This window comes from Solea senegalensis, linkage group LG1 (assembly GCF_019176455.1).
Source record: "Solea senegalensis isolate Sse05_10M linkage group LG1, IFAPA_SoseM_1, whole genome shotgun sequence".
Taxonomy (NCBI): Eukaryota; Metazoa; Chordata; class Actinopteri; order Pleuronectiformes; family Soleidae; genus Solea; species Solea senegalensis.
The window spans coordinates 39,628,022-39,654,572 of record NC_058021.1 but is presented as its reverse complement, the minus strand read 5'-3'; positions in this window follow the sequence as shown (position 1 = coordinate 39,654,572).

The following is a 26,551-nucleotide window of genomic DNA, read 5'->3' as shown; positions in this document are numbered from 1 at the left end:
TGACTCTTTTTCTTTGGTAGGAATGCGTCCTATTCCCTGCGGATTCAAGTTGCCCCCCTCGCATAACCTTACGCCAAAATTGAACAAAATTAGTGTACACCACTACTGGAATAGGAAATTTGGTAAAAAGAAAAAGAAATATAGCAGGCACTGTTGTGTGTACAGTCTCAAACTGTTGGAGTGTTTGTCTATGTAGTGTCGGTAGATTACATTACACAGACCTTTGTACACACACAGAATGTGCATTCGAGGCTTGACAGGTCCACTGTGTGTGCTTGCGGTTGCTCTGATTGGCCAATCGCTGGGAATTAACAGTGCTTTAGCAAAAGGTCAGCTGTGCCTGCCTCCACTATCTCAAAGGATTCAGACATTACAATGTGAGCAACGAAACAAAGCATTATCTGTGCCACGAGGTCAGTTTTGGAGCACTGGGATATTTCCAGCTCACTCTGCATCACTCTGTACTCATTGCGTGCATGATGGTGGTAGATTCATTGGAATAAATGCACATTAGGTCCATGTGGCTGATGAAATTGCTTAATGGTGGATTAGTACATTGATAATGATGAGCACACACACGTGAGCTTCCTGCCTGCTTCATTATTCTGTTCACATGCAAGCATTAAATAACAGTTTCTCCCCTCTTCACCCTACTGTAAATCCTCTCTCATCCATCGATTTGAGCATCTTTAGGGGCTCCTTCTACGAGAGACTGTCATGCTTATCTTGCAAATCCTTTAAAAGGTATTTAGAAAAACTCTTTGCACGCATTAACTTTGTCCGATGTCCTGCGTTTCACCGCAAGGGCGACCAGCACTGGCCAAGCTGGAGCTGCATATGTCCCCAGAGTCTGATCCTCGCGATATATGACGTCCTGTTTTCGGAGTTTTAGCAGTCACACGGCATGGCATTTATTTTTCCTCCTCGCTGCGCCAATTTTGATTTGTACAGCTTGAAGCAGTGAAGCGCAATAGATGTGTTTGCATTTGCCGAAAAACTGAGAGTTCCAGTCGCTCATCCGTCGCCTTTGATAGCTCAGGGTGTATTTGGCTTCACCCAGATAAGGCCTGAGTATACATTGAATCAGATTCAGTTGAATTGCTTGTACACATATGGCGCTTTGGCACTGGTGTGCTTGGATGAGCTTTGGCATGATGGAAAATTTCACGCCCAACCCCCTTCCACTACCTTTACCTCCACCTCCCCGACAATCCCACAGTGGAGCTCCAGGGCTGGAGGTGTCGGTGAAGGGTGAAGGGTGTGTGAGACCCGGGGCGATGAATGTTGCTTTGCGTAAAGGACAGAGAGAGAGAGCGAGAAAGAGACCCTATCCTTCCACTTTTAGATACAAGGTTCATGGTGTATCCTCATAAGTGGTACGGCGTCCCAGTTTCAGCTGTGTCAATGAGTGTGGAAGTATCCTGTTGTATATCTGAAGAGAAGCATCTTATCAGGCACCCATTATGAATAATGACTGAAAACAACACAAACAAAACAACTTCATTATGTCTGCCGTGGAGGTTATGTTTTCATTGGGGTGGGTTTATCTGTAATTTTCTGTCTTTTTGTTAGCTACTTCAGTTAAGTGGGTTTTTTTTCACCTCACCCAAGCATGGTTCAATTTTTATCTACTCCGTGATGATTTCACAAAGAATTATCATTTTTTTAAAGAAATCAGAGTGTATGCAGGGTCAGACGCACAACAGACAGTTTCATCCGGATCTCATCCACATCACAGATTTAGTGGCAATTCAAATTTAACACGGGAAGGCCCATTTAACAAATGCGTCGGATCTCAGCTTTCATCTTACCACAGGATGAATTTTGTCATGCTTATGTAAGATGGTAATAGCTATAGGCAGGTAATGTTCTATAAAGAAAGTCTTAATGTAAAAACGCAGGTGACAAGTGCAAAATAAGTCTTTGTGGAGGTCTAGATCTCTGAGTGCTCTATGTGCAATAATGCTCAAACCATTATTAAATGAATGGGCCTTCTTTTTGATGATATTTGGACACCACCCCCTGCACGCACACATAGTAATTAAACTTTTTATCACTGCTAATGATCTTATGCCTCATTCGCAGCCTCACGCGGGTGTAGCTAACTGCTAAGCTAACAGCTAAGTCTTAGCTATTGTTAGCTAGTGTTAGTTTGCCATCTATGCTGTTGAACGAGACATAATTCCCCACCCTGGTTTTCACCCTCGGTTATATAATAAATCATTCATGCTAATCAACGCTCTGAAGAAAACTAAAAACTAAAAATAAACATTCCCTTATTTAGCTGATTTAGGTGGCTGTGTGTGATCTGGTTAAATAACAGCAGGGGGAATTGTGAAAAAAACAAGGCAGGAACCATGTTTATTTTTATTTAAGTAGAAAGTTAAGATATTATGATGCTTCATTTTTACATGACCTTACATAATCATGATGCCTCACAACTTGTGGTTGCTTTGAAATCACCTGATTCCATTTGTAGTGAAATGAGAACAAGTACATGTGAAGTAGACACAGCAGCTATAAAAGACATAGTTATGTTATTCATAATGGCATCATTTTTAAATGCATTTCAAAATTAAATACTCCTATACTTGCAAATGCAGATGATGACAATGCGGAGATTAACTACAGTAGAAAGCTGACGACAGTAGGTTGTTTTGGAACAGCTGCACGGCTTATACTGTATGACAGTCAGTGAGTTAAACGTATCATTAAGTTCAAATTACGGTTAGTGCCTCTTCCAAAATACAAACCATTACCTAAATGCTCGGAAACAATAACCGAAATCAAACTAATCCTCTGGTGTACTGATCGCAGCGCACCGGGGTTCTGCCACTAAAACAACAGTGCGGCTCCGAGCTGAACTCAAACCTGTGATGCAGTAAACTCGACTGTGACCCGTCGCTTTTGCGGAGAAGGAGGGGGAGAGACTGCCAACGGGGTTTAATGATAATAGTCCTGACGATAGCAGTGATAATCCTCCTGCTATTCCTGCTGACTGCAGAGAGCCTGCTCTTTGTTCTCCGCTCCCCCTATTAGTGTGATGGAGGTTCATTTTCATTTGAATGGACCATCAGTTGGATAAGGAGAGACATTCTCGCTTGCACTCGCGTGCAGACTGCTGGAGGAGACAAATCGAGCATTGGGGAGAATATGTGCGCATGAAAGGATGCGGGTCAGATGAACACACACACACACACACAAGTACAGTCTGTGCTTGAAGACAAGGGACAAAACAATGGAGGAGTCACCACAGGTCAGTTTGGTGACCTTTGGTTTGCTAGGTGCTATTATGTCCTCGATTCTTCCAGCTGTCAGATGAGACTGAGGCTTCACACATTAAAATGGCTGCTGAAGAAATAACAGGGTCAGGAGGTCACGGAGGCCTCGTAAGGTGTTGTTTGTTGCATGAAGAGAATTTAGGTGTTGAATACACTTGTCAGTCAATATTGGGCCACTGTAATAAAGTGGCTTCAAGTGTGGCCTTCTACTGCTGTAGCTGTATCTGCTTAAAGGTTTGACATGACAGATGTTCTGCTGCATTCCTTGAAATCCTTGAAAGATTGTGAATTTGAAAAAAAAAAAATATTCAAGGCCCTTGAAAGTTTTTGAAAATCACCCTAAATAGACATGGGTCAAGGACAATCAGGTGATGAACGTGCTGCTAAGTGAAAGTAAAAGTAGATGCCACGGGCGAAGTGGCTTTTTACAAGTTGCACTTAGTCCTTGAGAGAATTATCCCTGGAAAGTCCTTGAATTTGATGTCAACCAAGGTGTGGTAACCCTGTCTATCATTTTGAACCAGTCTGGCCATTCTTCTCTGACTTCAGATGAGGTGGTTGTGCATTCAAATACTAGTAGATCAGTAGCCCGTGTGGCATCATCAACAAGAAAAACCATGTTCAAAGTGGTCGGTATGAGGTATGAACTTTTTTTTTGCTGCCATGTGATTGGCTGATTAGAAATTTGCCATAAAAAGCAGTTGAACATGTATACCAAATAAAGTGGTCACTGAGTGCAGAATACATGTATATTCCCAGAATAAAATTCTATACTATAATTTTTATAGCAAGTGTGATGATTGGACAAAAAATGGCCGTTTTTTTTCTTGCATACAGACTTATTTTTGCAACCACTGATGTCGCCCCCTGATGGAAATTCTAGACAATACAGGTTTCAGACACTTCCACATTGGCTACTCTCTGGACCATTCTTGTATCATCTATGGATGCACCACCCTGTTGCTTCTTAGATTATAATTGCAAACATGTATGAATACTGAACAGTACAGCATGTATGTATGTATGCATGCATTAGTCGCTGTAGTGAAAACTTACCCGCCTCACTGAGACAGTTCACTGCTCAGAGTTGACCCTGAGTTCGCACTTGTTCCCTGTGGCACATTTCGAGATTGTGCAGCCCCAGCGTGGTGCTGAATGGGCAAGCAGCATAAACAAGGCTCAGTCCAGGCTCTCTGTGTGGGCAGTTTGTCATGGCTGTGACTTCAGGGCTATCTAAATAGCAGCAAGTGGATGCGTTCATCATCACATTCATCCTTACCAGGGTGAGAGATGGATTCCCTCCTAGTCCAGCAGGTCATGAATTATCCCCCACCAGAAGCTGCTGGTTCATACAGAGGTCAAAGGACTATTTGTCTTCAGGCAAGTATACCTTTCAGCGCCTGGACACAGTCACTCACACACATACAGAGAAAGAGAGAGACACCGTCCCACTCGTAGTCACAGTGACATACTTGAGGACCCTACATCCATCCTAAATGTCTTTTTTTTTTAAATATTTTATCACCATTTACTGCCATATGAACATCATTTCACCTAGATTGTACACACTGGACCTTTGAGCCAAATATGTCCTGTCCTGAGTATCACTCAAGATTAAGCAAATGACTTCATCTGCAGCAAAATGACAAGTGTATCACTTGTTGCTCTCACTTAGAAGTAAAAGCATAATAACGCAGGTGTGTGTGGTTGTCTCAGTAATGACGGCGTTGACGGGGCGATGGTAGTGAGAGGGGAGATCATGGGCATACATAACAATCAGTTTTAACTGTTTTCTTTCAGATTGGCTTTTAAACCTCTTCTTCCCTCAAGAGGTTTTAAAGGATTTATGATTTTCACTTGTTTACACTGTATTTCACTGGGGAAACATCAGAGAACATTTTACGTGGAACGCCATCTCAAAGTGATTTTTTTTTAAATAATGCAGTAATGAACGCGGTGCAAAATGAGCCGAATGCATTCGCACAAACACATTAGCCTCTAGCATCACCCACAGACCTGCTGGCTGTGAGCTGGAGCACTGTTATGTAATGAGCGAGAGGGCATATGGATCTTTGTTCAAACTGGAGAGCACATTATCATTAGTCTGGTCACAGCAAAAAAAAAGAGCGAGTCAACCCTGAATGGTGGACGGATCCACTGCGTTTCATTTGCACTCATTAGGCGTCTGTAATGAAGACTGCTCATGCTCCCAGTGAGGATTTACCTTTTTAACAAGAGACACTTTACTCAGCCCGCTAACATCACCTGCTCAAATGAGATAAAACAACGTGAAACTCTAATGGTCCCTGAGGGGATGTTTGTTCCAGATGCTGCGAGTAGTAATGGATACACTTAAGAAAACTAAGACAATCATAATATTAATATTGCAGACTGATTATTACTGAAGTAGCTTTAAATTCCAGACCAATGATCCATGTCTTAAACATGAATTTAATTACAGTAAATAATGGATTATAGTTGTAAGTTAGAGACCGGAGAACACAGAACAAACGGAATATTATCTATTGAATTTGTTCTTTTTCAGGTTTTGTTAAAAAATAATTAACATATGTATTCTAAAAAATTATATGAATTACATGGTAAGATATTGCGATTTTATCACACTATTGTAGTTGAAGTTAATATAAGAGCTTATTAAAATCTTTATTAAAATTGATTATTATCATTATTATGGTATATTAAAATGACAGTATATAATCACATGCTGGGCCATATGTCTTGTAAATAAGAGACTGTGACGACTGGAGTCTGTTTATATGACTTTTATGAAAAGTTGTCTATAATTTTAGAGGTTTGTACTTCTCACAGGACAAACAAAGATATCGACCCAGAAAACCCCCCAGTAATGTCTTATTCTCGCTGTTTATGATATAGATAATAAACAGCTTAAAATGAGTTGTTTCTTTAAATTCTAGATTAAACATTAACACTAATCATGATTCATTTTCACAAACAATATCTCACTGGATAAAAAAAAGTGATTGCTTTATAGTTAAAAATCAAATATAGGAGGTTAATTTGTTGGGACCGTGTTGCCCTGCCTTATATTTGAGTTGACAATATGGGTCCCAAATGGGTTTGTCCGTGGTTTCCATCGTGGCCCCCCACCCGTGTTTATCCATGTTACTGAAACCATATGGAACCTGCATAATTTGCCCACTTTGTACCCACTTAGTCCCTATTTAGTAGCCAGGTAGTGGTAAAACACGGGTCGGACCACTTGGGACCCAGCCCGAATATAACACTTATGGGTCCCACATGGACATGCTGGCTGGGATATCTTATCTTTAAGTTTAACCACAAGAGAAACATTCACTTCCTGACTGTTATAACGTTGGTAAAAGTAGAATTTATATTAACTGAAGGTAACATGGTAAACATTTTTCTGTAGAAATAACTGTGGTAGGATTTTTAAACTACCGTGAGTAAAAATAATTCCATTAAACACGCTGTGATAATCAGATTTTCTGTTGTCACTTTCTCTCTCTGTTCCTCATCAACCAGTTTTTAGCTTCCAGCATGAAGTCCTTCACACACCTGCTCATCATCGACTGCCTCTCTTGCCAAGGTGGTAATCCGATCCTTATTGGCTGCACACTTGGCCAAACTGCAGCGAAGCCTATTATTGTGCACTAAGCAGGTGCTGAGACGCGTCGCTCCTTGACCACAATGCAGATTTGCGTCGAGAGGACATCGGGCAATCCATTTTTCAATTTGGTCTCTTGCCGGAGATAAATGAACAGATGTCGATTGATTTTCCTTCCTGTGCAACTGTGAGCCTTGTTTACATCTGACAGCCAGGGCGTTATACCTGAGTGGCTGTTTGAGATGCAGACGCATTATAATTAGACAAATGACAGGGGACTTCAGTTACTTTGATGCCTCTTACTTTTTCTTATTTTTTTTTACCTATTTGTTCAGTGAATCACCTGTTTGACAAACAATGAGGTGTTGCAGTAAGGTAAAAGTCAGAGTGAGACAACCTGTGTTATAATCACACGTGCACACTTGCTAAGTGACATCACTCTTCATTTTTTTTTTGTTCCCTGCCTTAATCACACTAACAGAAATACAGCAAAGACAGTGTTGTCACTTCTCATCCCCTGGAGCCTCAGACTCAACATGACACGATCGCAGGAACCCCCCCCCAGCGCTTTCACAGCCATCTCTGTTCACCAGCTGGTTATTATTGCTAAAAATAGGCATATAAAACTGGTGTAGCCTGGCACCATCACACCCTAATGACGGGAGTCAAGTGGCGCGCGGCAGATATGCCCTCACATGAGCAATGTCACAAGCCATTTAATTGAGCTTAAGAAAGTGAGCGCTGGTTTTGTTTTGCAGTGAGGACGCCCCACCCCACCCACACTCACACTCCCCTCTCCCCACAAGGCATTATGTCATCTTTATTACCATCATCTCCATGATCATGATGGTTCTCTCTTCGTCTTGTTCCCTCCTCATTCTTATCCAGCTGTGTTCACTGCATTGATGACACGTTTCTATAACGGCCACCTCTTATGACAAATAGCCCTCACTAATATTCACCATCAGACTAGAGTGAATGTTACAGTTCTGACAAAAACAACTACAGCTGTCGTGTAGAATTAATTTTAACACTGACTTTTCCCATAGTTGCATGTGTGCAAGGGATTTCTGCTACCTCGATACCGAGACTTTAGTCCATCCACCATTGATCTTATCGAATATTTCTGGTTCTAGATGTAGCAGAGTTCGCAGTGGAGTTAGGGGAGTTTTATCAATGTCAGCTAATCATTGCTTTCGACCACTACGAGACCGTTTAACCTTAACATAACATGCTTTAAAATCACTTTGCTCATACACTGACTTATAATACAAACTGAATTACCTGCCTTCAATGATCATGCTACTGGATTCCTATATGGGAATGATTTTATTTCCTCTCCACCTGAGGGAGGTCACAGATCAGCTCCAGAACTGGTCATGATTCAGTGTCTCGCTTCAGGACGCTTGCCAACACTGGATCTTTCTGCTCTTTACCAGAGGGGTCAGAAAGATTACAAATGCCCCATAAATCCAAGCCACTGTCCTGACGGTCCCAGCTGCCTTTCAGGTGGTCAGCCATCCATGTCAGTGAGTGTGTACTTTGCACCACCACTGGCTCCTACAAAGAGAACACAAAAAAAGAGAGGGGGGGTCTACAGGGAGGCAGCCGGAAAGTGGAGCAGCTCTGGGTCGCACGTAGTGCTGTAATGGAGGGGAAGTGGGACCATTATAGTTGGAAAATGAGGGTATTTCCCTGAGAACTGTGTGTGTTCTTGCTCATGTGTCAAAGGCAGCAAGACAGAGTAGATAAAAATGAGTACATAAGCAGTTAACCTGTGTGTGTGTGTGTGTGTATGAGTGTATGACAGGTGGGATAGTTGCCAGGAGACTTGTGTCCAGCTCAGAGATTAGCTGTAGGTATCACATCAGAGCAACCCGAGGGTAACTGCAGCAAATACATGACAGTGAAAGAATGTTGGAGGACCTAGTGACAAGCTCTCTTATAGTTCAGAGGGCGACAGTTTGATAGATGAGGAAAAGGCCAGGAGGAGAGGACCTGAAGGAAAGGAAGTTGCACAACATTGCTCTGACAAAGTGGAACAGTGTCCAAGAAATAATAATAATAATAAAAAAAAGCAGCAGTCACAAGAGCAAGACTAGATGCAGCCTGTGCACTCCTCAAGGTTCATTGAGTGCAATTACACAGAACAATAGAGACAGCATGGTGCTAGCTGACTGTGCTAAATACTGCTCCTCTCTGACACAAGAGGAGGCAGAGTGGCTGAGCCGGATCGAGATGCAAAAACTCTATCAGCTCCTTTGTTCTTCCCCCGTTTCAAGTTGGCGCCGCAGCCAGGGAACCAGGAGGATGTCTGGATTATGTTTGGATGATTTGAGGCCAATTGCCGGTTTTGCCGAGGCGTCAGATGAAAGAGGAGGAGGGAATGTCAAGGAGATGTGAGCGGCTGTGATTATTAGAGGGTTGAGAGGACGATGGAGGGAGATGTCTGAAGCGTCTCCTCGCTGAGTCTCAGCTTGAACATGACAGACACAATCTCCCTGCCACGCGCTCTGCCTGGCTGGTGGTTGGGCTTTAGAGTGGGTGTTCTGGGTCTCTAATGATGCCTGTGGTCACATTGTGAAAGTCTGTTGTAGCTGCTGTTGTTGTGACAGTGGGTCATAATTAACAGTCAACCACAGCTCTAACTGCTGAACCTGTAGAAAGTACAAAACACGGAACTTATTGCAGTTACTAGACACAGCTGGTAATGTTTCTATATGGCTGTGTCCTTCCTAAAGTTCTTTGCATGCCTTGTATTGACATCCAAACCTGGCCCATAAGTACTAGGTCAACACACAGAATATGGCACAGTGGCATAAATTAAGATTTATTAGTAAGTGGCAATGAATGCACAATCAACTATTAGTGCATAAAACAGAGCATTAAAAAAAAAAAGTTTAAAATTGGACCAAATAGATAATTATGACATGATCTTTTTTTTACATATAGGCATTGTGAGCATTATCAAGGCCCCTCACTTAAAGAAAAACAAATTTACAATAACTGGTAATTCATTAGAATAAATGAGACATCTTACAGAGAGTTGCAGTTAGTCTCTCCACCAAAGCAGCAGCTTGCTGTCTTTCTGAGAGGAGCCTCCCTCGTATCAGCTTGCATCTCCAAGGTGCTGTCGCTGCTGCAGCTGCCTTTGCCAATGTCACTCAGTTTGTACAGGTCCATCTCGTGCACAGTCCCTGTCGTATCATATGGTAGGAAAAGCACGCTCCGCTGGACCCCAAAGGGGTACTAATTGGGTGGCACGGTGAAGTAGTGGTTTGCACGGTTGCCTCACAGCAAGTTCCCGGGTTCGAGTGGAGGATGAGTAAAATGCAGAGGACAAATTTCCCCATGGGGATTAATAAAATTACCTTTAACTTAACTTTAAATGGTCTAGACTACAGCATGAATTTTGAACAGGTCATTATAGCTCCAATGTGAACTTTACACCCCTATATAAGGTGTATAATGTGGTTGCCCTGCTGGCAATATGTTCCTGTGTGGTTGATGATTCATTGAGGATCTGCTAAAATACAAGGTACAGTATATTATAAATAGACTGTATCAGGTGGAGTGACTTTGGCCTTGACTTCTTCCTTAAATCACGTATCTACTAAGTAACTGAAGCATGTACTGTACATGTTTTTTAAGGTTGACTGACAACTTTCACACTGGCCAATACAAACACAACCAACCACAAAAGAAGCTTGACTCCATGTTGAACCTGCACCAATAAAAGTGTTTTACTGGCTGCACGACATGGAATAGACTTCCTCTGTAAGGAAAGTCAATAACCATGGACTGAACTGAAGAAGCCTCTAGCGTGAGAGATGAAAGGTCTTCAATTTAACTAAAGAAAAACCCACTTGCCTGTAGCTGAAACTCCTGGATGACTAATAACCTTCACAAACTTGTCAACAACCATGGCATTTAACAAATGCATTTTCAAAGTAGCTAAGAGAAGCATCAAGCAATATTGTAGTTACAGGATTTGTCTTTTGTTGTGACATACGTCCTTGAATAAAAAGCCAAATTGTCATGGTGGTTTTTTGTTGTTGGGCATCTACCAAAGTGATAATGCGGAGGAGGATCGCAGCATACTGTAAAATACTTAATCCCTGCTCAAAGGATGTTGTCCTGTGGTGGATGGCAACCTCTAACCTCACTTCTGCAATTTCCCTTCAGGCAGCAATAACAAATCACTGTGTTCATTATAAATTAAAGAGGAACACAGTCATGCCCCCATGTACAAGTTTGACACTATCTCACCCCTCTCTCGCTTTCTAAGTAAGCTGTTATATAATCATTTATATCAGTAAACACGTTGCTGTTCATGCCAGGTGTGCTACACTTCTTGAAAGGAGGGTAACTCTGCCCTTCATAACATCACAGTGCTGTCTGTGGCATATGCTGTATTTTTAATTGAACAAGGGTGTTTTGAAAATCATGTAGCATGTCACATGCTAGCAGCTCACACTGGCGCTCCCCTGACGCTGACGGAGAAATCAAACGTAAAATGGAGCACCAGAGCGAGCGAGCAGCGATACAGAACAGATGTTCAAGGGAATGTTGACTTTTTGTCTGGCCCTTATCTTCGTCGCTGCCATCCTCCGATAAAGTGAGTGACAGAATTGGAAAGGGAAAAAGAGGGAGGGAGGGCAAGGAAACGACGGCGAGTGGAAGGAAAAGGCAGTGCTGCTCGAAGCGCCGAGAGGAGGACGTGCTGGCGGGCAACTTGTTCGATGGCAGGAAAGTGGGACAGCCACACAGCTGTGTTTGGGCGTCGAGGGACGCTCGAGATTGGTGTCACTGTATTTCATTGTCAGGGAGAAGAAAGGGAAGCGAAACACTAGAGACGCTGTGATGTACAGAGCGAGGGAAAAGATCAGGGAAACGTGGGGAAAAATGAAAGTAAAGGGAGAAACAGACCCCCGAGCAGCTGCTGGTGTGGGATAGTAAGAAGAGTACAGAGACCTTCCAGTTGCAGTTGGATGGTGGTAAATAGAGGTGCCTCACTCTTTACACTGATGCCTGTGTGAGTAGCATGGTGACCTGGTGAGCAGCTCGATACTAACACACACAGTGGTCTGTAAGAATTTACAATTAGCCATTATTTTTATCCTTGCTGGGTGATTAATAGGGTGATAAACTCCTGTAGCTTAATTCAGTGTGTCTGGCTCTCTTCATGTTCAGCCATTTCCTGTTTATTTTGCAGTTTAGGTATCTGCCAAGGTCAAGTGTGGCAAGTAGAGCAAGGGAAAGTACGGCAACTCATGTCACCACTTCAACCAAGTGCAAGCATCACAAGAAAATCCCTCCTCTGCCATCTTTGTTGAGTGATGTTTTCAAGCTGGAAAGAAAACTGATGTCTTATCGTAGATTGAGGGAGTAAATGCTGTGCCATTGTGGCCATGATTGCTTACCACAGCACTTGTGGCAGTAGCCTCAGACTTGGACAGAGTGAATGATGGCAGGCCAGATTCACACCACCATTCTCCCCGTGTGCAGATATATGGGACAGCTCAGGTGAGGACAGATAAACTGGACCAAAGAGGGACAATGAGGGCCTCTTCACATCCCTGGGTGTTTCCTCTTAAATTATCGCCCTCGTTTACGAGCCTACAGTGGGATCACCCGCGAGACACTGTTATAGCTGAGGCCAACGTTGCTGCTTAAGTTCCCGAAAAGAAGAAAGTGTCTCTCTTTCCTTGAATGAAAAAAAAAAATCAACTCGGCAAAAAAAAAAATGAAACAAAACAACAACAGATGAATGTGGAAAATCAGCCCACCCTTTATTTTTTGGTTTCGAGCACACTGCTGGTAAACAGCGCGTGAACAAGCGGGCTGCAATTTTGAACGCAGCTTTATTTTCCACCATTTATTTAAGCCCAAAATGGGTCCTGATGGAGTCATCAGCCCCCACTTGCAGGCTAATGGTTTAATTATGTCCATCTGGAGGAGGCTGGGAAGGGGAGCTCGTCTTACTCTCCAGTCATTCCTCTGGTAATTTGTCTTCCCCTCGCGCCCACTGACTGCTGCGCTGATGGTGCCGAGAATCGGTGAAGCATTCTGGTGGTGGATGAGCCTCCTACCTCCACCCAACTGTCAGCCTTCCTCACTTCTAACACTTCTGCTTTCTCTGTGGGGCTTAGTCAGATGCCAGAAGCAGTTTATTCTATGCAATCCTTGACCTTATGGAAGACCAGAGGAATTTTCTCAAAGAAAGTCATTACTCCGATCAGCTGTAATGTGAATGGAGATAAAAATCCTCTTGGGACTAAGCCATGGAGCCTTTACATTAAGCTAAAATGTGATTATTGCTAATTAAACTCCCAACAGTTCCATATGAATGCATTCACTTTTTGGTACTTTATTTTGCCAGCTAATACAATTCCATACTGATCCGATCTTTTGCATTTTGGGAATGTTGCCAGATTTGCTGTCAGATTGCACTTTTGAAGCAAATCCTGATTTATAAGCTGTGTCACCAATGGAGAAAATGTTAACCCTTATATCAGCAATTCAAAATAACTAGATATGTATAGGATATGTATATTCTCTCATTTGCTAAAGGTTAAATGAAAACATTTACACTATCTCATATCTGTCACCCAGAATTGGGTAAGCAAGCCGGACTAAAAGACATCTGACTACTAACATATCAGTTTAAAGCTGTAGTATGTAACTTTTGGTGATTGTTGTTGTTTTTGTATTGCTATTGGTGTTATCGATTTATTCATTGAAGTCTAGAAAATGAACTATCAAAAGTATATTAAAAGTTTCCCTCCACTGCATTAGGGGGCAATATATGCCTTTTCAGCTTGATAGTATCAGTTGAGTTCCATTCTGAAGCTTCCTGCTAGCCATGAATTTAAAAATATCCAATTCATTAAGCTGACAGGATATATATTTGGTCCCCTTGTCAGCCCAAAAAAATGTACCGACATGATTTTTGCTATGTTTTTTTGCTGCTGTCTTATTCTTCTTTTATTTCTGGGTTTAAACCGGGGGTGAAAATTGTGGCCCATGCACAGAGCGCCTAGGCCAGTCCGACCCTGGCCCGACTTATAGTGTACATGAAGAAGTAGTTTGACTCCCAGTGGCATTATTTGGAAGTTTTAGTCCAATTAAATTCACTTTTGTACAATTTCATTTGGACTAAGATGTAAACATGTGCTGTATTCAGTCCAGCTTTAGTCAGACTAACACAAAAAGTATTTTCTTGATCAGACGCGTGAGTGACAGTGGAGTTGTGTGAACGGATGAGCTGTAGGTACTTCAATTGGTCATTAAAAGTAGAGAAATGTTTCTTCCAACACCAAAGCGCTCCACGCTTCCCCCTGTTTTCGTCTCCCCTTGAACTCCCGTCTCTCGTGCGTCTGTCACGTAGCCGTGTGGATCAAGAGCTCTCAGATCACGTTCCACGGCTGATTTGTACATAATGGTGTCGTGTCATCGTAGACGTGTGTTGTGCTGAATGGCTTTGTTCGTTTACGGGCTGAATATCATATCATTACTTAGTCTGTGTATTGTTATGAGCAGACTAAGCTGTATTCCCGTGCCAAGAAGATGACATTGAATGACTTGTTGAGGAACTGGGTCAGTAATGAGCATCAGCTGCAGCTGTGTGTGTGTGTGTGTTTGTGTATGTGTCGTTAGGCTTAATGCACATTGGTTCAACTAAAGTTAAATCTACCCAACAGTGTGTCAAGCCTTTGCGTGCAACTGCTGTGTGATAGACGAAAGAAGAAAGTGGGTGGTGCTGTCATGCAACACAGCAGTCTTGTCTGGGTTTTTTTTTTTATGTATCATCTTGGTTTCAAATTCTGGGTCAGGTAGTTCATTAAATTGTACTATTGCCACATTGTTTCAGCAACTCATGAAGTGGCTCATCCCTTTTGTGAGGCCATTTAACATATGAATAGCAGTCTGTTCTGCACAGGTGACCTAGTTACCTTTATACTCCTGAAGGTCGTAATGACGCATAGCTGTGATATGCTGTTAGGCCATGAAGTGTAATGTTATGGCTATGGGCTCATGTATTTTATCAGCTTCTATCTGAATGAAAGCAAGCAAGTAAATGATTTTACTTTAAACTGTTCTTATCTGCTCTCGAGTGAAAAACTTATTTTACCTGAGAGCATTTGTTCTGTTTGCTGCCTCCATGGAGGTCGTCGGAGCCAAAGCCCAAAGCAGTTTCCATCTCGTCTCACTTGTGCGCATAAACGTGGAGGATTTATTGTTCGCTGATAGGTTTTTGCTAATAGACGAGAGCAAGGACGTTGTCCCTGCTCGTCAGCTGTTCTCGCCTTCACTGGCACCACAAAGAGCAAGTCTTTTGTCTGACATCGCTGCCGATCAAAGGGAGGGAAAGCATTGTCAACCTGTAGTCAGAGCCTTTGAACGTTCAAATCAATTCCTTCCCCTGTCTGACAGACGAAGGTGACTTTGATTCCTGTAGGGTGAGCATTTTTGCAATGCTTTGACCAAAAAACTTTTGTGGCTTCGATAACATCGTCAAACACATGAAGTAGGTGTGTGAAAGAAATGAATTAGTGAGTCATCAACATCATCTGTCATCACATCTAGAATTTTAGATATTTCTTGGGACATTTTTGCCTTTATTTGATTGGACATAGTAGCATGTAGGGGGGTGGGGCGGGCGGGGGGGGCAAAGGACCATGGGGTGCTGCTTGGGGCCAGCCCTGACAACTGCACTATCCAGTGCCCCATGAATGCAAAGCAATTCATGTCAAATAATGATAATGGTTATAACGGTGTTGAACTTCAAAACCTTCTCTGTTCATTAAACCGGTAATTAGGCTGCAGGTCTAAAAAGAGCTTCAGCGAGGCTTTTTTGTTTATTGTTGACACACAGACGAGGACGCAGGAACGAGAGGAGAGGAAGGAGGTGATGGAGGGGAGGGGTTGGAGTTGGGGTTGAAGCGCTGTACGTTAGCAGCCGTCGGGGAATGGTATCGGCCTCAATTATGATGGGCAGTGGAGCGCTGCTCGGGAGCAGATGAGCAGAGAGCCGGCCCCAACGGAAAAGTCAGCGGTTGATAGCTGCTAATCCCCAGGAAGAACCGGGACAAACTGCTCACAGATGGAGCCACGCTATGGTCAAGTGTGACGCTGACTGCTGGCAGTGCTGCATAGGGATGTGATGCATGGAAAAGTGGCAAACGGTAGACTTGGAGAAAGATATCTGAAGGGTGAAGTCAAAAGTCAATGTCAGCGGGTAATATTTCAATGGGGCTACAGAATTAAATGTGAAATCAAACTAAATCACCATTTTTGTGCAACTCTTTTCCTTGTTTTGGTTAATGAATCCAAAGATCATCGCGTTTCTTACTCGATGGTTTGTTTGCTAGCAGCTTACCGCCTCCATTAATATGACCTCCTGATGGTTAGTTGAATTATGTAAAGCTAAAAAAACTGCATGCATATGTTGATCCATGCTCGAGGTGCAGTACTGGGTGAAAGTCTTTGGCCACCATTAGATTTGTTGTGCAATGCTCTAATGATCATATGCATCATTATTTTCAGTGCTACGCGTTAAAGTGTCAGTATATTCAGTGTGACCAACAAATGCACGACCCTGGCTCTGCAACTCTAATTAATGTTATTGGTAAAAACCTGTGTTTGTCCTACACTGAGTCATATACTGTAAAATTAGGATATTTTACAGTGATACTGTTTCATGTCGATAAACAGTTCTATATTATCAGATATCAGACGAAAAAGAGACCGTTTTGATCAAAATATCTGCAGGTCAGCAAAACTATAAGATTTTTGAAAACTCCTGATGCATGGACTTGTTTTTTTCTTCTCCCTGATATAAATCAGATGTGTAAAACCAGGCGATCTGCTGATACGGAGCTATCAAACTAAAACCTATTACTCAGAATTCATTCTTTTGTTTAAGTCAGTGGCCCATTTGAGCAACACACAAAATGTTACAATGACATTGTTGGTAATAATAATAATTAAAAAAAAGCAAAACGTGAAATGCTGCAGGATTGTAAACGATGACAGAAGAACAGGCTTTCTCCACATCTGCATCATATGTTTCAAGCTGTTTTTAACACATGAACACATGAAATGTCCAGAGCCTTGGGGCTGGACATTTTCCAGAGTTTGCAGTTCACAAATGACGAACGCCATGGGAGATTGTGCGAAATATTCAGATGAGGGCTGATGCCTAACTTGAGCGTGCAGTAGGCTGAACACTCACCCACTTCCTCGCAGTGAATTATCCAAAGCTTTTCTTTTTGTGCTCACTCAGACATTGTGTGGAGATTTTACTCAGGATCTGGCAGGAGATGTTCTGGAAATCAGGAGCTGGCGGTCTTATTACAAAATGACACTAATCTATTTTGCTTTTTCTCTCCTTTTATCTAAAATAAGTCCACATTGCTTACATGATCACTCATATCCTGCTCACATGACATCATGACTTTATAGCCTGTGCTTACCTTATTTACATGATATTTTGTGTTTGTTATTGTTTTTACAAAAATCCGATCCAGTGACCAGAACAATACCAATACTCATTATTGTATCATCCTTATTAATTTGACATGTTATAAAGTTGCTTAACAAATATACAGAGATTTCACATTACACTACCTCCTATCTGTTTTTTCATATATATAGAGAGACAGATTAAGACAACTTGACAAGAGAGGGACTATTAGTTGTCTTTGTCCGTCCCTACTGTCCCTTTATATATACTGTATTTGCTGTACCTTGAATAGCAAACAGTGGACATATCCAGCTGTGTCCAGCAAAAGACCAGCAGCAGAGCAGGGGACTTCCTCTGTGTGTGTAATGTGTATATTTGTGTGTGTTTGTGTGAGTGTACATGTGAAAATGTGTGTTATCATCATCGCGAGCTGAGGCGCCTCATCAGAACACAGATGCGCCCTGATTAAGGGTGAGCGCAGCAATGACAGAACTGCATTAGTGTGATGTATGTGTTGTTAGCCAGCAAGCAGCTAATTCCAAATTTAACACCTGATTCGCACAATGCAGTCACACCTGAGTGCAAGTCAAGATTTACTACCCTTGTCAGACCACTGATGGCTTTTATAAGTAATTTTTTCGAAGTCCCCGATTCATTCTTGCACAGTGTCACTGATAATGAATTATGATTCTGGGTCAGGATTCAGCTTACAAGCAGAATTATAGTCATTTGGAAACTGGGTTGGCGACAGTCACTTGCCTGGAAGGAGAGCCCCCACCTCCACCTCCACCCATGAGGGTTGTTGAAAGGCACAAACCAACGTGTGTTAAAAGACAGTTTCATCATTGGCTCAGCTGATGCTAAATGATTTGCTCATGATACACGCCGCTCTCAAACGGTAATGGGGAAGTTCTACTTGCGAGAGAGTACAGTTTCTTCACATAATCATAAACAAACAGACGGACAGGACACCTAATGCTGCGTCACAAGGACCTCCCTGTTCAACACTCATTCCCAGTGATTCATAATGACAGTGTGTGAAGTCCTTGTGATGGAAAACAAGGGTCCCATTAATGTCAGACGCTGCCAGCTTTTGTCTGCCGACAGGTTGTGTTATTTTGAACAGGTGTGTGCGCTGCCTTGTCCCATCTGGTGTATTTCCCAACCTGCTATTTGTCCCCTTTTTATACCTCTTGCCGTGAAACCTGTTTGTGTGTGTGTGTTTTGGTCTCTAGCTGTTAGTGGTGGTTGCTCCAGGTCAAGCTGGTCCTGTATAATCACGGTTGTGTCAGCAGCCCGCCTGCGCATCATTGCACAAAGATAGCAGCCTCTGACATTGACCCCATCCTCTCCTGCCTTCTCAACACACACACGTTTGCGAATACCTATACGCGCCTAGAGTTGTTATACTTGTGTGTGTGTGTGTGTGTTCTTTAGGGGTACATACAATTAACGCAGTAGCCTTATTACCACAAATGGCTCTTAGATGAGCAAAGGTGACTTGGTTCAAGGTTCGCGGGGTCGCGTACCGTCTCAGAGATGCATCATAAGGGCTTGTGTTTGCTAAACTTGGCATGTTCTGTTTCCTTGCTGGGCTGGGCTTTGAACAGAATTGATTTGGGTCTATCAGTGCCAGAACTATGGCCCCATTAGCTTAGATTTTCTTGCAGACTCACCTATAATGAGGCACAACTTTGTTTTTCCACTCACTCGCTTATTGTCTACTGCTTTACCTTCCATATGAGGGTGAAAGGCGGCGGGTTCGACCCTGGACAGGTCGCCGGGCCCATCACAGAACCAGCAGCAGCTCACTCTCGCATTCACACCTCCAGTCAGTTTAGAGTGTCCAATTAACTTCTGTGTGATGCTGTCTGCTGTCAGACCAAACTGGAGAACCCCGGAGAAAACCCACGCACATATGGGCGAGCTCATTGCAGAAAGGCCTTCAGCCAAACAGGGTTTCAAACCAACTAATAAAATAAAACGTGTCTATAAAATGTATCTACATATTTTGTTCTAGAATGAAAATGCACAGTGATGGCACAATAATCTATAATCTAGCAGCTACAGTAAACTGCCCGCATGGTACAACCTCAGTGACGTGGAACGTGGTGACAACAAGTGGTTGTAGCTCAAAATAATGGAAAAAGGATTTTTGGCTGAAAATGATTTCAAGAACTAAAACATTTAAAGGTTATTTAAAAAGTAATAGATTAACTAGAGCACAAAAAAAATGATTGAAATGTCTGGACTGGTGGTGTCAATGACAGGCGGACCAATAGTGGATTTTTAAAGGCCAATATAATAACAATAGTCTGAAGCATGAATAAGCCAATAGAACATTAATTGGCCAGTGGTCCCCGACCCCCCACTGCAGAAACGACAGTGTCATAATATCCTAAGAAATTTAAATAACTATTCAGTACAATATTAAACATGTTTTATAAATCTTAGTGAATAAGAACATTGGCCATATTTAGTGTATGTCTCCAATGATCTAATAACTAACTAACTAGTTTAACATGCAACTGATTGCTAAATAAATCAAATATTTGTACCGAATATTTGTCGATTAAAGCTCTCACAACTTCTCCAGTTCCTCAGGAATTAGTTTCTGCCTCATTAGGACCCGGTTTTGGTCTCCATGAGGACTTCTGGTTCTGACAAGGTCAGTAGTTATGCCAGAAAAGGTCCTAATGACTGGCAAACACAGCTAAACACACATATTCCTAAAAGATTTCTAATGTTGTTGTGCTTGTTTGTGGGAGAGAATTTGTTGTAATGTGTGCATGTGAGGGAGAGACGGAGAGGGAGACGGAGGATTTGCCTGAGGACAGCAGTCATGCTCCATTAATTAGCACAGCAACCTGCTGACTTTCAAGTGGCAGTGGTAAAATTAACCCTGCATCCCTGAAAGCCCCTTGAAAACATTCTGTTATTCTAGCCTTGATTACCACTGTTTAGGACTATTGGAAATTTCTACATGCATATCACCGACACGCATGCGTGTGTGTTTGTACATGTGTGTGTATACATCATTGTGAGGACCAAAAAACAATTTGGCTGGTCTTTGAGTTCTGTCACAGCTTAAAAACGGCTGTTTGTGTGTTAAAACTCAAATGCCCTGGGGGCCAATGAGCATCTAATGTGGTCAAGAGGGGGCCGGTCTAGAGAAAAAAAGTGGAAAACTATTTAGTAGTGGGTGGGAAATATTAGTTATTAGTTACTTGACAAATAATGACGAGGATAACTGTAATTAAAACAGCTTAAATATATGTAATTTAATGTTGAGTGTAATACATTTAATAAAGCATACAAACTTACAAACATAAAAGCTTACAAACGAGTGACTAGTGACTTGTAAAGCAGTTGTTTTCAGTGTAGAATCAGTTAATTAAAAGTACATACATGCTGACACAGTGACTGGACTGAAGTACAGGCGCAGGGTTTGCAGTGCTGTCGCTGAATACACCAGACTCCTCTGTTTAATATTGAGATTTTAGTGAGTTCCCATTGGTAATTGTTGGAGATCGACCCATGTTTTTAGGATTGTTAAGTCTTTTTAACTGATCTACAGTTTGGACGTCTCTTCCTGTCTGGCGACGTCACGCATGGTATCGCCTCAGCCCCCGACGTAACACCAACGTTAAAAATGCAGTGGTGTAAATAGGCCGAGCAAATATCATCCTCCTCTTCCTCACACATACTTGGTATAGCAACATTTGATTAAGATGGAGCGAGAGATAAGGTGACTTTTGCTTTATTTACATTTCCACTCCACACCGATCACATACTTGCGTTCCAGTGGCCGTACACGTACCACCAGTTTGAGAACCACGGGGTTAGGGTGAGGGGCTGAAAGTGTCCTCGCTAAGAATGTGTTGTACAAGAGTGCGCGTGTGCAAATGTGCGCATCGAGCCGTCAGATAACATCGCTCAGGCCGAGCTCTCCTGCTGAGTCCCTGAAAACATTGGAGGGGGAAAAAAGGCTCAGACTGGCTTTGCCTTTGTTAAGAATCAGATTGGAAAATGCAATCATAACAAAGTGGCAGCTGCTTTTTTTCTTGTGTGTGTGTGTGTGTGTGGAGTGGCGGAGGTGTGGCTGAGTGAGCATTGGATATGAGATCAACTGATTTTTTTTTGGGCGCATGCAGACAGAGGAGGACATTGTTACATTAACGTTACCATTTATTGTGTGAAATATGAAATGTTGAACGTTAATAGAGCGTAGCCGTGGCCCGCCCACTTTTAGAACAGCTCTGGTGTCTGAAGTAAATCTCCATTCCTACATTGACATTTCAGAAAATCTAAAGATATTCTTCAGCCAGACTGAGCAAGTATAAGGAGCGAGGGGAAGAAGTATGAGTTTTATTATACAATGAAACACAATGAAAAGCATATAATATAATAATTTATAATAAGTTGATCCTGTTGAAAATGATTTTTTTTTGTTTTACAATAATAAGAAGAACACCATGAATGTGTTTTTCATATCGTCCTGTGCCTCGCTATGAGTGGAATGTGACCAATATGTGATCAATATATTTGATCCAGAGCAAAAAACAAACACTGGGCGAAATGTAATTAAAGGTACGAGACTGTGTACATACTTTTTTCAAAGAGAGACGGAACTCTCACATCTCACAAACCGCTGGGAACGATCCCTCTCCAACAACTTTCAATTACGCGTCTTGGATTTATCTTTGTTTTCTCCCAGAGCGTTTGTACTATACTGTGTTTTGTGTCTTCTACATAAATAGTATTTACGTTACAAAGAGAACAGCTCTGTGGCGTCTGCGCTAAATGTGATAAACAGTCGGATCGTATGGCACACATGACTTCCACCGTTGCAGTAAAAGTTCCCATAGCAACAGCGAGCTCCACTAATCACAGATATCGCTATTACACCTGACGATTGTGAGTATAGTGTCGTACTTCTTGACGGTACAAATATTTGAACAGCATGTTTTTTCTCGAGTTTCCCGATCGCTACAGCGTTGTGGCTGCTAATCAGAACTGGTGCAGAGAAGTGAAGGGATTTGAACTGCACTGTTGAGTTCTGTATTCCACAGGGGGGAAAGGGAGGTGGGGTTGACCTATCGACAGTGATGCCTAACGTTTGCCACGGTATCGCACAGATCCTCTCTTTAACGCGCTGATTGAAGTGGAAACATGGAGGTCAGCTCTGGAGTCGTAGGTTTCCACATATGTCAGCGGTGTTTTGAAGCCCAGCTCTCTGCGCTCTACCCGTCTCCCCCTCCCAGGGTCCGGCAGCCTAAAAGTCTTGCGGGATGTCACCCCGCATTATGACACCTCCCCGCACCTCCCTCTGGTACAATTACTGACTGTCAGGATGTGTATTGACCTCACAGTGCAGCACTGGACCCTGTGGCTGCTCCCCATACACACACTCACAATGCTGCACGGGGGAGACTGGTACTCCCTCCTCACCCTCCTCCAGTGAGGGAGGAAGGGAAGTCGAAGTAGAAATGCAAAGAGAATGTGAAATAGCTGCTGTCTGAGAGATGTGACTGGTTTTATTGTTTGTCCTCCACGGTGAGCGCCGCTCTGTGGGCGAAACCCGGTGGATTAACGCTGCTTTCCAGCTCACTAACTCATAAGAGAGTTTTTTTGGTTTGTTTTTTTGTTTTTTTATAAGCTACATTGTGTCATCTTTGAAAAAAATAACACATTCCTTCTCTCGCAAAAATCAAAAGTGGAATTCAGAAGAAATGTTCACCTTTGTTGAAGTCAATGCACTCAGTGGTTACACTGGTGTGGCTACTGGCAGCTAAAGTTAACATTTGCACACGAGCGTCAGAGGGACAAGGCTCAGTCACTTTGCTGACTTTATGGCTCCTCGGTACTTGAGTCACTGTCACACTGCTTTAGCGTTTACCACAATCCCATAATGCCAGTCATGGGTACTGTTCAGCAAGAGTAACATCGCCATGCACTGAGTTTTTGCCTATTACGAGAGCGATATATATCCATATTATTCCATTATTTTATGTGTAAATTATTATTATTATTTTGTGTTTTTGGAGATGAATTGTGCTTTCTATAATTTGAAAGAATCACTCAATCGATGCACTTGTGTTTCTTTTCTCATGGGCTATTTAGAATGAATTAATAAATAATGTCGAACACTAAAACCATTCAAATACTGATTTGGGCATTGATTACCATGGCAACAACTAAAGTCCTGAAGCATTTGGGTCAGTTAGCGTTTCACTGTGCACAGGAAAGGCGTGTTTCTTTGTCGTCTTTTAGAAAATCTGCTCAGTCGTCATTTAAACTTGAACTGTCAGAAAATTGTTGATTTAATTAAGTTAAAAAAACGTCCATGTTTTACCCAGTCATCCACAACGACTTTGTAGCTCTTTAAACTGCCTGATTAACAAAAGCCTTTGTGGCAAACGCTCCTTTAAAGCGTGACCTCCATTCTTAGTGTGTACTTGGGCGCCGTGTTCTCGGCAGCAGACGTACCTTGTCTGGCCTAAACGAAGCACATCTCCGCTGCAGGGACTGTTAAACGCACCACTGCCTGTCTGTCAGAGGACGTTTCTCAGGATGATGCTACCCGGGCAACGGCATACTGAAAAGCTTTAAGTGGACTCCTCTTTATAGCGCTGCTGCATCACAGCAGCGGCACAGACTGACATTTTGTCTCCATAAATAACAGATTATCACCTTAAGTGTTCTCACGGGAGGGCATAAATATAAAAAGAAAATAAGACTGTGTGTGCGTGTTTGGTGTTTCCGTGAGAAGTGGTGTTTGGCCGCTGTCTGCTGTCATCAGTGTGGCTCGCCAGTGAGTGGTGCTGACAGTTGAACTGGCCTGGATGCTGTCACATGTCCTTGTCAGTCCACAGTTAGAGGATGCACCTCGCTATTGTCAGCTTCTATTACCTATACACACACACACACACACACACAGGCTGGTGCAGCTCTTCGTCTAAGGACACTACAATGACTTTGTCTAAATAAAAAGCGTTAACCTTAACCATAATGTCTAACCCTGACCTTTTCCTAACCACTACTCAAATTGTAGCTCTAAATTTCAAAAATTAGGTTCTGCCTCACATGAGGACCAGGTTTTTGGTCCTGGCAAGGTCTTTGCCTGTGCATGTTAGAAAATCCTTTTTATTTGTTTTTAAATCCTTAAATGGTCTTGCCCCGCCCCACCTCTCTGAGCTGCTTCATCCTTACGCTCCTGCCCCGGTCTCTGAGGTCAGCTGATCCGCCGCTCCTGCAGATACCAAAATCTAATCGGAAGCTCAGAGGGGACGGAGCTTTTTTCGGTCGCTACGGCAAGAGTGCATGTTAGACACGCCCCTTCACTGTCCAACACATCTTAAAACCCATTGTTACTCTATGGCTTTCAAACCGGTATGAGACGTCGGTAGTTTAACTGTATGACTTTTTCATTTGTGTTGTGTATTAATACTTTCTACAGTATTTTATTGTTTGTTGTTAGGCCTATGATGTCATTTTTTACATTTGATTTGGATTATTTTTGTCTCTGTTTCAGCTGTTGTTGTTTTGCTTTATAAATAGAGTTAGATTTCACTGGATTGAATTGGATTATTTATGCCAGAAAATGTCCTAAAGTAACACAAGTACACACGCACAGGCACTATGTTTTTTTTGAAGTTGTCCAAAATGACGTCCTTTGCCAGACATATCTGCAGAGCCCTATAGCTACACTCCTCTGGATGTTGTCATGTTTCTGTTGCTGTTTTCTTGTTCTTCTTTTTCTGGCTTATTCGATTATTTCCAGGTCAAAGCCTTGGTGTTAGAACTGTGGAACATGTGCAGAGCACCCGGGCCACTTTGAGTCCAATTTAATGTTTACATTTAGTAGTAACCTGATGGCAAATTACCATTATCTGCATGTGTTAGTCAGACTCTTGGAAAGTTTAGTGAAACACATACAGAAATCTCCAACTTTCCTTTGGCCACATGCCACTTTTTTTTCCCCCTTCTCACACATGCACACACATCCAGAGGGACCTTGTGACCTTCCCTGTCTGCCCCATCCTGCCCCTGTCCATGTTAAGTGTCAGTTCTCTCATGGCATCTCGCCTTCAGCTGCCGCTCCCTCAGGACAAGATCAGAACGTCCATGCTGGGCCAACAGGAAAATCCCTGCCAGCGCTCCCAGCGCCACAGCCGCACATTTACCACCTTCCCGCAGAAGAGCGGCGTCAGTCGCCGTCGCGTAAATCGTCTTTTATTTTCAAACGCGAGTGAGGAAGAGGCCCTGGGGGAGAGGAGACGTTGCCTGGAACGGTGATTGAAACAAGCGAGGGGTGTGCTCGCTTGTCGCCGGCGCTCGTTTCAGGACGTCTGCCATCGCGCGTTAGCGGCGCTGATCGGGCTCGCCTCTGGTGGAATGTGAAATGTTGCCTTGTCTCATGCTGACAGCAGCGTTGTCACATGCAGACTCAGGAGGAAGTCAATAAAGCTGTCGAGTGCTTCATAGGTTGTGCCAGTCATCAGATTGTGCAGCGCAGTGCAGCTTTAAATCCAAATGATTTTCTGTTGTTGTTGTTGTTGTTTTTTTTTTGCAGTTTTCATCTCAGTAAAAGTTCAGTGTTTTTCTCATTTTGAACTGTCACAACTTGCGAGTGCATGTGTTTGTGACATGTGGATGGAGTGAGCGCTATCACAGTATGTGGATCTACAAAGCCTGTCGCCACACACACACACACACACAGGATTGCACAGCTGTTCTTCTACATTGACTTCCATTCATTTGGACCGCCTCAACAAAGCGTGATCCTTCATCTTATCCCAAATTTACTCAAGCACAGTTCAGATTATAGCCCTAAACTTATCCAGTTCCTCTCAAATTATAGGTTCTGCCTCATTAGGACCAGATTTTGGTGTCCATGAGGACCCCTTGTCCTAAGGTCAGTGTTTGACAGATCAGGTTCTAAAGAGGTAACAAATACAAGTACACACACAGTCTGTGTATCCAAGCACTCATCCATAACTTCTGTATGAGCGACATTACTCCATGTTCTCCGCTCTCACTGAAACATATTTGCCTTATTACCAACGCCGTCTCACCGACATATTGTTTCCCAGCAACTAAACAGTATTCTCAAATTAGCATTTGCAGGCGAACACATTTTCTTTTCTCCCACAGATTTGTCTCAGAGAGATCACAGTTGTGATGTGGCTCAAC